At 40.8% G+C, this 13,564-nt stretch overlaps 1 protein-coding gene across 3 annotated transcripts in view; it reads left to right on the forward strand.

Annotated features, from left to right (window-relative positions):
• The window catches only part of PRRG1 (proline rich and Gla domain 1), a 496,749-nt gene that overhangs the window by 343,774 nt on the left and 139,411 nt on the right, over positions 1 to 13,564 (forward strand). The window contains exon 1 of one of the 3 annotated variants that reach the window (XM_058714386.1): positions 10,722 to 10,836. The exons of 1 other annotated variant lie outside the window; for it this stretch is intronic. The gene's annotated coding sequence lies outside the window, so the exon portion shown is untranslated. Of the gene's footprint in view, positions 1 to 10,721; positions 10,920 to 13,564 lie in introns of those variants that run through there. One more of the 3 variants, XM_058714387.1, reaches the window with a different exon arrangement.

Raw genomic sequence — 13,564 nt, forward strand, 5'->3', positions numbered from 1 at the left:
ACCCCAGAGAGCAACCACGTTTGCTGGTATTGGGACAAAGACATCAGAGTATGCTGAAACCTGGTGCTGGCTGTGTGTTGTGATTTGCCATAATCTCTGCCACTGTGTGATTGCACAAACATTTTCTGGTGCAGGTCAGCACCCAGCCATTGGTCAGCAAGACCCTCCCCAAGAGAGTCGGGGTGGGTCCAAGCTGCAGGGGTCTCTGAAGTAAGGGATTTTGAAACACAGCCCCATCTGAGATAAAACCCTGGAGGGAGGTGCCACCTGGCAGGTTGACTGCTTGGACATGGACAGTGGTGAAGTGGGGAGTGAACAGAGGCCTGAGACAAAGAAGGGGTGCTTGACTACAGGTCGGTGAGAGCGCAAAGTTCCTGTGCCAGGGACTAGAAAGCTGGGTGAGCCATTTCCACCTCTCCCGCACACAAGCATACATGTGCCCACGCATGTGCACCACACTGATCCACTCCGGTAAGCTAACCAGCGCCACCTAGTGGAAAACAGAGCTAGTAAACCAAGCCCCGCCCAACTGTGCCCTCCAAGCATATCCCCTAGCCAACTAGCACAAGCCTCTCTGCCAGCTTAGTGTACAGACTATAGAGGGCTTCATAGTTTGAGTTCTAGGAGAAACTGTGTAACTTCATTCGGGTTTCACTCTTTTCACTGGTTCATCTATTAGATTTTTTTTGTTATGCTTTAGTTTTGCTTCTGTCTTTGTTTAAATGTTTTTTTTTTCTTTTTCCCCCCCTACTTTCTTTTTCTTGGATACAGAAAGAGAAACATTTATTTTTCTTTTGTTTTTTTTAATTGAAAAAAAATTTTACTATGTTACTTATTTTTTGTAAAATTTTTATTCTATTTCACATTCTTTATTTCATTTTATTCTATTTTATTATATGCAATTTTTAAATTTTTTTGTACTTTGTTTCTTTTCTTTCTTTTCTTTCCCATTTTTCACTATTTTATCAAATTACAGTGGAAAACTTTCCTAATATGGGGAAGAACATAGACATCAAAATCCAAGAAGCACAGAGAACTCCCATTAGATTTAACAAAAACCGACCATAAACAAGGCATATCATAGTCAACTTCACAAGATACAGACAAGGAAAGAATTATGAAAGCAGCAAGGGGAACAAAAAGTCCCTAACCTATAAGGGAAGACGGGTCAGGTTCGCAGCAGACCTATCCACAGAATCTTGGCAGGCCAGAAAGGAGTAGCAGGATATATTCAATGTGCTACATTGGAAAAATATGCAGCCAAGAATTCTTTATCCAGCAAGGCTGTCATTCAAAATAGGGGAGATAAAGAGTTTCCCAGACAAACAAAAACTAAAGGAGTTCATGACCACTAAACCAGCCCTAGAAGAAATTTCACGGAGACTTTTTGGAAAAAAGATGAAACAAAACAAAATAGACCAAAAGCAACCAAGACTAGAAAGGACCAGTTAACACCCCCAGAAACTCCAACTCTACAGGCAACACAATGGCACTAAATTCATATCTTTCATTAGTCTAAATGTCAATGGACTAAATGCTCCAATCAAAAGACATAGGGTATCAGAATGGCTAAGAAAACAAGACCCACCTATATGCTGCTTACAAAAGACCCATTTTAGACCTAAAGACAACTTACAGATTGAAAGTAAGGGGATGGAGAACCATCTATCACGCTAATGGTCACCAAAAGAAAGGTGGTATAGCCATAGTTATATTAGAAAAACTAGATTTTAAAATAAAGACTGTAACAAGAGATGAATAAGGGCATTATATCATAATTAAGGGGTCTATCCATCAAGAAGATCTAGCAATTGTAAATATTTATGTCCCTATGTGGAAGAACCCAAACAGATAAATCAATTAATCACAAACATACAGAAACCCATTAACAACAATACCATAATAGTAGGGGAACCTCAACACTCTACTTGCAGCAGTGTATAGATCATCTAAGCAAAAAATCAACAAGGAAACAATGGCTTTTAAAAAAAAAATTAATGTTTATTTTTGTGAGACAGAGCATGAGTGGGGGAGGGGCAGAGAGAGAGGGAGACACAGAATCCGAAGCAGGCTCCAGGCTCTGAGCTGTCAGCACAGAGCCCAACGTGAGGCTCAAACTCACAAACTTTGAGATCATGACCTGAGCCGAAGTTGGATGCCCAGTCAACTGAAACAATGGCTTTGAATGACACACTGGACTGGATGGACTTAACAGATATATTCAGAAAATTTCATCCTAAAGCAGCAGAATACACATTCTTCTTGAGTGCACATGAAATATTCTCCAGAATAGATCACATAATGGGACACAAATCAGCCCTAAACAAGTACAGAAAGATCAAGATCATACCTTGCATATTTTCAGACCACAGCTTTCTGAAACTCGAAATCACCCACAAGAAAAAATTTGGTAAGACCATGAATACTTGGAGATTAAAGAACATCCTACGAAATAATGAATGGGTTAAACAAGAAACTGAAGAGGAAATTTAAAAGTACACGAAGCCAATGAAAATGAAAATACTGCAGCCCAAAACCTCTGGGATTCAGCAAAGGTGGTCCTAAGAAGGAAGTGTATAGCAATCCAGGCATTCCTAAAGAAGGAAGAAAGGTCTCAAATACAAAACGTAACCTTATACCTTAAAGAGCTGGAAAAAGAACAGCAAAGAAAGCCCAAAACCAGCAGAAGACAGGAAATAATAAAGATTAGAGCAGAAATCAATGCTTACCAAAACAAAAACAAAAACAAAAACAAAAACAAAACAACAACAACAAAAAAAAAACAGTAGAACAGATCAATAAAACCAGAAGCTAGTTCTTTAAAAGAATTAACAAAATTGATACCCCTAGCCAGACTGATCAAAAAGAAAAAAGAAAGGACCCAAATAAAATCACTAATGAAAGAGTAGAGATCACAACCAAAACTACAGAAATAGGAACAATAATAAGAGAGTTTTATGAGCAATTATATGCCAATAAATTGGGCGATCTGGAAGAAATAGACAAGTTCCTAGAAACATAGAAACTACCAACTGTAACAAGAAGAAATAGAAAATTTTAACAGACCCATAACCACTAAAGAAATTGATTCAGTAATCAAAAATCTCCCAACAAACAAGAGTCCAGGGCCGGATGGCTTTCCAAGGGAATTCTACCAAACATTTAAGGAAGAGTTAACACCTATTTTTCTGAAGCTCTTCCAAAAAATAGAAATGGAAGGAAAACTTCCAAACTCATTCCATGAAGCTAGCATTGCCTTGATTCCAAAACCAGACAAAGACCCCACTAAAAAGGAGAACTACAGACCAATTTCCCTGATGAATATGGATGCAAAAATTCTCAAGAAGATACTAGCCAACCAGACCCAACAATACATTACAAGAATTATTCACCATGGTCAAGTGGGATTTATTACTGGGATGCAGGGCTGGTTCAATATCTGCAAATCAATCAATGTGATATGTCACATTAATAAAAGAAAGGATAAGAACCACATGATCCTCTGAATAGATGCAGAGAAAGCATTTGACAAAATACAACATCATTTCTTGATAAAAAAAAAAACCTTCAAGAAAGTAAGAAGGATCATACCTCAAGATCTTAAAAGCCATGTATGAAAGACCCAATGCTAATATCCTCAATGGGGAAATACTGAGAGCTTTCTCCCTAAGGTCAGGAACACAACAAGGATGTCCACTCTCACCACTGTTATTCAACATAGTGTTGGAAGTGCTAGCATTAGCAATTAGACAACACAAAGAAATAAAAGGCATTCAAATCACCAAGGAGAAAGTCAAACTTTCACTCTTTGCAGATGACATGATACCCTATGTGGAAGACCCAAACGATTACACCAAAAAACTGCTAGAACTGATCCATGAATTCAGCAAAGTCGCAAGACATAAAATAAATGTATAGAAATTGGTTGCATTTCTATATACCAGTAATGAAGCAGCAGAAAGAGAAATCAAGGAATCAATCCCATTTGCAATTGGACCAAAAATCATAAAATACCTAGTAATAAACCTAACCAAAGGGGTGAAAAATCTATACACTGAAAACTATAGAGAGCTTATGAAAGAAATCGAAGAAGACACACAAAAAAACGGAAAAACATTTCATGCTCATGGATTGGAAAACAAATATTGTTAAAATGTTGATACTACCCAAAGCAATCTATGTATTCAATGCAATCCCTATCAAAATAACACCAGCATTCTTCACAGAGCTAGTACAAACAATCCTAAAATTTGTATTGAATCAGAAAAGACCCTGAATAGCCAAAGCTATTCTGAAAAAGAAACCAAAGCTGGAGGCATCACAATTCCAGACTTCAAGCTGTATTACAAAACTGTAATCATCCAGACAGTGTGATACTGGCATAAAAACAGACACATATGCAATGGAATAAAATAGAGAACCCAGAAATGGACCCACAAACATATGGCCAACTAATGTTTGACAAAGCAGGAAAGGATATCCAATGGAAAAAAGATAGTGTCTTCAGCAAATGGTGCTGGGAAAATTGGACAGAGACATGCACAAGAATGAACCTGGACCACTATCTTACACCATACCCCAAAATAAACTCAAAATGGATGAATGACCTAAACGTAAGACAGGAAGCCATCAAAATCCTAGAGGAGAAAACAGGCAAAACCTCTTTGACCTCAGTCACAGCAACTTCTTACTTGACATGTGTCCAGAGACAAGGGAAACAAAAACAAAAATGAACCATTGGGACCTCATCAAAATAAAAAGCTTCTGCACAGCAAAGGAAACAATCAGCAAAACTAAAAGGCAACCCATGGAATGGGAGAAGATATTTGCAAATGACATATCAGATAAAGCATTAGTATCCAAAATCTATAAAGAACTTATCAAACTCAACACCAAAAAAACAACAATCCAGTGAAGAAATGGGCAAAAGACATGAGTAGACACTTTTCAAAAGAAGACATACAGATGGCTAAAAGACACATGAAAAAAATGTTCAGCATCACTCATGAGGGAAATACAAATCAAAACCACTATGAGATATTACCTCACACCTGTCAGAATGGCTAAAATTAACAACTCAGTCAACAACAAATGTGGGTGAGGATGCGGAGAAAGAGGAACACTTTTGCACTGCTGGGGGGAATGCAAACTGGTGTAGCCACTCTGGAAAACAGTATGGAGGTTTCTCAAAAAATTAAAAATAGAACTACCCTATGACCCAGCAATTGCCCTACTAGGTATTTATCCAAAGGATACAGGGGTGCTATTTCGAAGGGGCACATATTCCCCAATACTTATAGCAGTGCTATTGACAATAGCCAACGTTTGATAAGAGCCCAAATGTCCATCAACAGATGAATGGATAAAGAAGTTTGGTACATATATACAATGGAATATTACTTGGTGATCAAAAAGAATGAAATCTTGCCATTTGCATCAATGTGGATGGAACTAGAGTGTATTATACTAAGAGAAATAAGTCAGAGAAAGACAAATATCATATGATTTCACTCATATGTGGTATTTAAGATACAAAACAGATGAATATAAAGGAAGGGAAGCAAAAATAATATAAAGACAGGGAGGGAGACAAACCATAAAAGCCTCTTGAAATACAGAGAACAAACTGGGAGTTGCTGGAGTGGTTTTGGGTGGGAAGAGATGGGCTAAATGGGTGATGGGCATAAAGGAGGGCACTTGCTGGGATAAGCACTGGCTATTATATGTAAGTGATGAATCACTAAATTCTATTCCTGAAATCATTATTACACTATATGTTAACTAACTTGGATATAAATTAAAAAAATAATAATAATAATAATAAAAGAAAAGGATTTGTCAGAGTAGGGATTCATTCAGAGTGAGCATCCCTCCACTCTATAGACATCAGTGTTTGAGCCAATTCTTTTTTCTTAATGTTTATTTTTGAGAGAGAGAGAGAGAGAGAGAGAGTGAGTGAGCCAGCAGGGGAGGGACAGAGAGGGAGGGAGACATAGAATCTGAAGCAGGCTCCAGGCTCCAAGCCCAGAGCCCAATATGGGGCTCGAACTCACAAACCACGAGATCATGACCTGAGCCAAAGTTGGACACTCAACCTACTGAGCCACCCAGTTGCTTCTTGAGCCAATTCTTGAAACAGGTGTTGGAGATAAACTATTGAATTGGAAATTGGAGCACTAATAAATGAAATGACTTAACGTATGGGATTTTTAAAAAGTTGGGCAAGTCATAAACAGAAAACAGCATGGAATCTCCTTCCTTCCCTATATTTCTTCTCCTTTTTTTCTACAAGAATGTTTTTCTAATCTTGTATGTGTTAGGCTTTGTGATTAATGTCAGAGCTGTACTGCCCCTCCTCTCAAAGAGTTCTCAGTACAGAGGGAGATTCAGGCATAAATGAATTAAGACATAAGCGTTAAGAATAAGGGGGATACAAGTACTGTGATAGCAAGGTGAGTGGAAATAACTAATTTACTTTGCATGCTGTGGCACTAGGAAGACTTTACATATTGGCTGTATTTTGAGCTGGATCTTTAAAAATGTGTCTGCCATACAGAGAGAATAGAAAAGTCCTACCAGCATGAGAGTATAAGGTAAATATAGAGAGTAGCTTATCATGTATATGATGGGTTGGGGTGTGAGTTTGCAAAGATGCGCTAGAGCCAAACAATTAGAAAATTTGATTGTGCTTAGGGAGCTTACCTTTTATGTTAAAGTGGGTAGGAGTCATGAAATGTTTTTAAGAAATACAGTGGCTTAATCATATTTGTTTTTATAAAGCTATCTTGTGGAATTCAGAAGGGTGGATTGGATTTGGAAGAAACTAAAGACAGGGAAACTAGTTGGGAGACCATGTTGTAGGTCAGGCGATTAATGATGAATCAGGCAGGACAGAAGGATTAAGATGTGAGACATATACAAGGTAGAGTGAATCAACAACTGAGGATAGAAAAGAAGGGATCACGGGTGGGGTGCTTGGATGGCTCAGTCAGCTGAGCGACTGGCTCTCTATTTCGGCTCAGGTCATGGTCTCACAGTTTGTGAGATGGAGCCCTGCATTGGGATTCTCTCTCTTTCTCTCTCTCTCTCTCACAAAATCAATAAATATTTAAAAAATAAGGGATCATGGGTGACTTTACTATTTCTAATGTATGTGATGGGATGCATGGTGGTTTCATTAAGAAGGAAAGAAAATGCAGAAGGAAAGGCAGAAGAAAAATTGAGTTTTGTGTCTTATAAATTGAGGAGGAATTATCCATTCATCAGCTGTAACTATAGATCTGAAGATGAGGAGAAGGCTGAGGGCTAGAGATTTGATTGGCAAGTCGTTAAGATTTATTTGATATCAGTTAAGCCGAGAACTAGCTCTATACCCAACTGGTGTGTCTTAGGGAGACTGAAGTATTGAATGAGGATTAGGCTGTGGTAACTTGTGAGGCCCCTCTGGGCCTTTGAGTAAATATTAAGAGGAAGGAGTGGTTGAAGAATATGGGATAACCAGGAGATGCAGTGCTAGTGAAATAGAGCTGGAATACCAACTCTGACCATTTGGTTCCTAAACTTGCCTTACTTCTTACACAAGAGGCGTATCATAAAACAATAACTGGATGAAAAGCTCACATCATGTATTACTTAGAACATTTTGGAGTTTATGCAAGAGAAAATAATTTGAACTAGCTTCAGTTAAATAAGACATTCTTATGAGAATGCAGTGGTACCTCACAGGAGCCACGAGTAAGAATGCGATTATAAGTAGGAGGCAGACCACCATTGAGGATCTAGGTGGTCTTATGTTACATGGCAAAGGGGAATTAAAGGTACAGATGGAATTAAGGTTGCTAATCAACTTAAAGTAAGATTATTTGAGATTATCTGACAGGCCCAATATAATCATAAGGGACCTTAAATGTGGAAGAGGTAGGCAGAATTGTCAGTGTATCAGAGTAATGTCATTGCTGGCTTTGAAGATGGAAGGGGGCCATAAACCAAGGAAGTTGCCTCTAAAATGTGGAGAAGTCAAGAAGGATTCTCCCTAGAACCACAAATTCCATAAAGGAATTCAACTCTGCTGACACCTTGATTTTAGCTCAGTGTGACCCTTTTCAGACTTCTGACCTCTGGAGCTATAATAAAGTTGTGTTGTGCTAAGCCACTAAAGTTTGTGGTTATTTTTTTACAGCAGCCACAGAAAACTATTATTAAGAATGGTTAATACTTGAATAAGAGAGAGAGGTAAAAGATAACTCCAAGGCTGTATTTCTTATGCAGTTGTTCAATGGTGAACTTTAAAAAAAAAAAAATCTGTCCAGCAACTTTTCTCTTGTTCCAAAAATAGCATCTTCCCCCCACACTTTGTTTTTATTTTGTCCTCCAACTGTGGTTCTACTGGGGGTGCCATTCTTTTTTCTTTTTTTAAGATTGATTTGTTTGTTTATTTATTTATTTATTTAGAGCAAGAGCAAGTGAGGAGGGGCAGAGAGAGACAGAGAGAGAGAATCTCAAGCAGGCCACATGATCAGTGCAGAACCTGATGCTCACAAACTGTGAGATCATGACCTGAACTGAAATCAAGAGTGGGATGCTCATCCGACTGAGCCACCCAGGCACCCCTGGGGGTGTCATTATTATGTCATAGATATATTTTTTCTCTGAGAATGGTTATTTTACTTCATCTTACCCAATCATGCTCCTTATCTGGTGTTCTAAAAATTGGAACTGAGGGAAGAGAGGCCCATTCTGTCTGGTAACAACGTGACAGGTGTGAGCCCACAGTGAGCCCACAGTTTATCAGAGACCACGGTTCTAAGCCTGCAGAACATGCCTTTCAGAGGTTCCAAAGGAATGACCCTGTCCAGAGAGGCTGGGTTGAGAGCCTAACCTGGAATTTGAAGCATTCCCGTTACTTGTTCTATTTATTCTTTTTTTTTTTTTAACGTTTATTTATTTTTGAGACAGAGAGAGACAGAGCATGAACGGGGAAGGGGCAGAGAGAGAGGGAGACACAGAATCAGAAGCAGGCTCCAGGCTCTGAGCCATCAGCCCAGAGCCCGATGCGGGGCTCGAACCCACGGACCGCGAGATCGTGACCTGAGCTGAAGTCGGACGCTTAACCGACTGAGCCACCCAGGTGCCCCTGTTCTATTTATTCTTAAAGCCAATCATAGACTTACCCCTTCACAGCTTGGGTTACACAATAACTTTCTCTTTTTTGCCTAAGATACTTCATTTTACTTTTGGTCGCTTTAATCAAAATATCCTGACAAACTCAGACACAAAATAAGAAAATAAACCCATAATTGAATGAAAGTTTGTGAACATATATACACATCTATTAAGAATGCAAAAATTACCTTTATTAACCCAGTGGTTTTTTGGGGGCACCTTCTGTATGTGAAACATTTTATTAGTGAAATGAATAGGACAAAGTCCATTTCCAGGCATTCACAGATTTATTCATCCTACAGTCTGTGTTTATGTTTACCAATGTACATACCCTCCTGTAATATGTCCTCACTACAATCCCCCTGTACTTATTTGACAAATGCAAAATAGAAATGAGTTCAAGAAGGTCTGGTTTGTAAAATACACAAATGGAAGGACCACAAAGGTTAATGGGGAGAATTTCAGGATATTCAGATCTCTAAGGGCAATTACCAGACTCTCCCCAAAAATGCTGCCATCACAGTCAAAACAGTTGCTAGGCAGGACTAGGGGTGTGGCCTTGTGACAATTCTTTTATTCTTAATAAGCCAAATGTTTCTCAGTTCTATCATAACTAAAGTAAAAAGAAGAAAGGAAAAGTAATTTGGAATATATCACTTTAGGCCCACAGGACAATTCATGTTGGATTCACTCAGGTGTGTTTGTTTTAATAGCTGATCTGAAGGCACGTGAGATACCCCAGCTGACCAGACTCTAAATAGAAAAGCATAGAACTTAAAACTAAGCACGCATGCAGCATGGAATAATAATCAAGTTAGGCTTCTTAAAATGCTAAATGCCATAAAACCTGAAACCATTAGGGCAAAGTCCACACAACACAGGCCGAAAATTCTGTTTGTAGACAGGCTTTTAGAAGGCTCAAATTCTAAGGTGCTACCTAAAAAGTAGGGTCAAAGATGCGTCTTATTTGAGAACCCGTGTTCTTCTTCCCAAGATATTTGGGTAGGCTTATTCAACTCTCTTTTTAAGAAAAAGCGGATTATTGTCACCGAAAGTGCAGAAACAGCAGCAACAGTTCTCAGGGAAAGGGCTGAGCCTTAACAGCTGTCTCTAGTTGGATAATCACCCACTACATTCTGGGCTGGCACACAGCAGAGTCACGTTAACGAGGATACACTGCACAGGAGGTCTGTGCATGAGATATCCCTAAATTCCTCACCTCTGGAGGGCGGATAATGTGGGAAGATAGGCGTGCAAAAGGGTAAAAGGCTAGCTAGGAAGGATCCAAGGTGGCTCCAGGGAGAGGCGTGGTGGCCCCCGGGGACTGACTAGCTTGGCCTCGCGCCAAACGGGCTTTCTTGAGGATGAGTGTGGGGTTGCACCGAGAGGACTCGACAACTTCTCTGCCTGTGTTGTAAACCTCAAGAGTGGAAAACTCCAGCCCAGTGCCCGGAGCACTCGGTTTTCCGGACCCAGGCAGCCGCGGCTCCGCCCCTCGGTTTCCCACCCCGCCTGGCCACGCCTCTCCTCTCCTAACCCGGCCCGGGCCCCGCCCCCGCCGCTTCCCACCATCATTCCCTTCGGCTCCTGGTTCCTGCTAGGTTCGGCAGCAGTGGGAGCGCGCAGGCGCGGCTGGAGGCTCGCAGAGCGCAGAGTAGCGGCGCGGAGCGCGCGGTAAGTGAGGTGTTGGCTCCGGGATTGTGGCTGGGGAACCAGGTTCGCGCCGAACATCCCGGCAAGATTCGGGGAGTGTGCGGGTGAGTGCCCGGGGAATCTTCGGTCCCGGGAAGAGAAATTGGCCGGACGTGAGGCAGAGGGAGTTAGCCGCGCTGCCTAAGAGTGTCCAGCTCCGGCCGCGTGGGGAGCGGAGTACGTGGTGGCGGGAGTGGGTGAGGGTTTGTGTGAGGAGAAAAATAGGAGGAAAGGGCTCTAGAGACTGAAGTCCTTACTCAGGCTTGGCAGGACCGGGAGGCTCGCCAAGGGCGCTGGAGGGTGTCCCAGCTTCAAGTTCAGTATCCCCTTCTGGGTGCCCCTGAGCGGCGTCCCGGGCCCATCCCTTCCCCTGCCCCGCCTCTCAGAGTGCGGAGTTGCCAGGAACGTTCCTGGTTTGGGGGGAGAGGATTTGGGGAAGGTAGGCTCTCGCCCCTGGCTAGTGCCAAGGAGGGCGTGGCGTTCGTGTGACTTTCCTTCACCCCGCCTCCGGGAATGTGTCCGTCTTCTGGTACTTTGTGCTCATGGACTTTTTAACAAAGGCTATGACTGTTTTCTAGGCAGTGGCGGGTGACAGCGGGGGCGGGTCGGTGGGAGGGGGGCGCGTACGAGGTCGCGGTGTGGTCCTGGGGGACGGGGGCGGGGGCCGGCGTGGAGGGAGTGGAAGGAAGGGAACAACCTTCCTGCCTCAGCTTTTTCCTTCTTCCTGGTCCGCTGATTTTGATCAGTGGTAAGAACAGCCGCAAGAGGGATATGATTGGAAATCAGTGTGTGTTCGGACTCTGGCTGCAGCCGTTGGTTTTGTAACTGTGCTGTTGATGTATTTTCTAAGTGTCCCTTCAGGAGAAAAACGAAACTAATGAAATCGAAGAGGAAATAATTGAACGAAAGGGTGAAGAGGTGGAGTGTCAAAACTTAGAGCTAAATTAATGCCTTCTGGTAGTCATAGTATAAATAAAGCCAGACTTTGAAGGATGTGAAGGTGTGCAAGTCAGGGGAAGTGAGGAGATTAGGGTGCTGTTGATTGTTTCAATCAAGAGGGAATTATTGGATGTGTGTGTGTGTGGAGGTGTTGCCAAGTTCTTGGATAGACTCACTTTAGAACCCTTACGAATGATAGTGGGAATATAAAACATTAGGGCAAATACTGTAGTATTGGATAAGGTTCCAGGGCTTTCATTTGCAAAATTAGAGTCTTTATGAAAAGTAGTATATGTGTTTTCAAGCATAAATGTTGATTTTTTTACTCATCTGTTTAACTTAATACAACAAAACAAACAACTTCTTCCTCCTCCACCCCTTTCCCTTGATTGTGAATCCTGTTTTATAAACATTTAACTTTCAGATCTAAAGTGTTTAAAGGCACCCCCTCCGAAGTGAACAGGATTTCTTCATGTGTTGTCATTTTACTCTTTCTTTTTCCTGTTATTTTAAGTTAAATTCCATGAACATTACCAATTTTGGGGAGGGAGGTGTTAGGGATACCTTTTCCTTTTCCAGTGCTTAATGAACCCTTGTTCATCCTTTCAGACTCAGCCCAAATTTTTCTTGGAAAAATTTGCAAACTCTCCCAGAATGAATTAATCGCCCTCTTTTCTGTTAAACTAATACCACTGTTCTTATTTCTCTCTTGGAACTAGAACCTCAGTCTTCTGTGCTACCCCAAAACCTAGGGCTGCTGGGTATGTATTAAGTGCCTAATAAATGCACTTACATGTAGATGTTAATAAATGCTGTTAGAAGATAATTCATATTGTGTAAAGTTAATGGGATAATAAAAGAAATGCCGAATACTGAAATTATATGTAATTGAACGACATTATTTGGAATGTGGATAAGAAAAAGTGTGGCAATAAGTCCCCATTTATTAGTCTGGTTTATCCTTCTAAAAGAGGTGGAAAAGCTTTGCAAATATAGGCAAAATAGGCATCAGAAAAGGGCAAAATTTAAAACAGGTCAGCTTCTGATACTGAAACTAGTGAAAAGTCCAACATAAAACTGAAGATTAATCTTTTGTAGAAAGACACTAACTGGGTACTGCTGTAATTTAGGAATTTGCAAGTGAATCAAGCTGGCCAGATGGTATCCTCTGAAGGCTAATAATGTAACTAAAGAAACTAACCTATTAGACCAATTAGAGAGTCTAAACAGTTGTGTTTAGAAGGAATACTTACAAATCTTACGGTGGTTTGAACATTTAGCTAGTGGGCCTCTTCATGTTGTAGTACACTCAATAGGCTTGGCCCCACTATTTCTGCAGCCTGTTTTTGACATCTGTCTTAAGTCTACCAGCATCATTGTCTTTACAGTCACCTTTGGCTCTTGAAAGGAATTATCTTCCCTTTGCTCTCTACCACTCAAGCTCATCACCCCCTACCTAGCTTTCATCTCCTCAGTGGATTTACTGACTGGAGACAATATCATGAACAAAATGATCACTCAGTTTAAAAGTGAATAGAATTGACACGAGTCTGAAAATGAGTCAAGATGGGCTACTTGGTTAGTCTGTCTCATCCCAGCAAAGCGGATAACTGACTTCTATTTTACTCCTTTCATTTTGTTCCCTCTTGATCTAAATGTGAAGTTTTTCTTTCTGTCACTTAAAAAAAAATAATGTTAACCATTGTTCACCCCCAAACACTTCAAGTTAGTACCTGGTTTTTATGAGAAAACCTTGGGTCTCAGAGAGGAT

Source organism: Neofelis nebulosa, chromosome X, assembly GCF_028018385.1.
Source record: "Neofelis nebulosa isolate mNeoNeb1 chromosome X, mNeoNeb1.pri, whole genome shotgun sequence".
In the NCBI taxonomy this organism is placed as follows: Eukaryota; Metazoa; Chordata; class Mammalia; order Carnivora; family Felidae; genus Neofelis; species Neofelis nebulosa.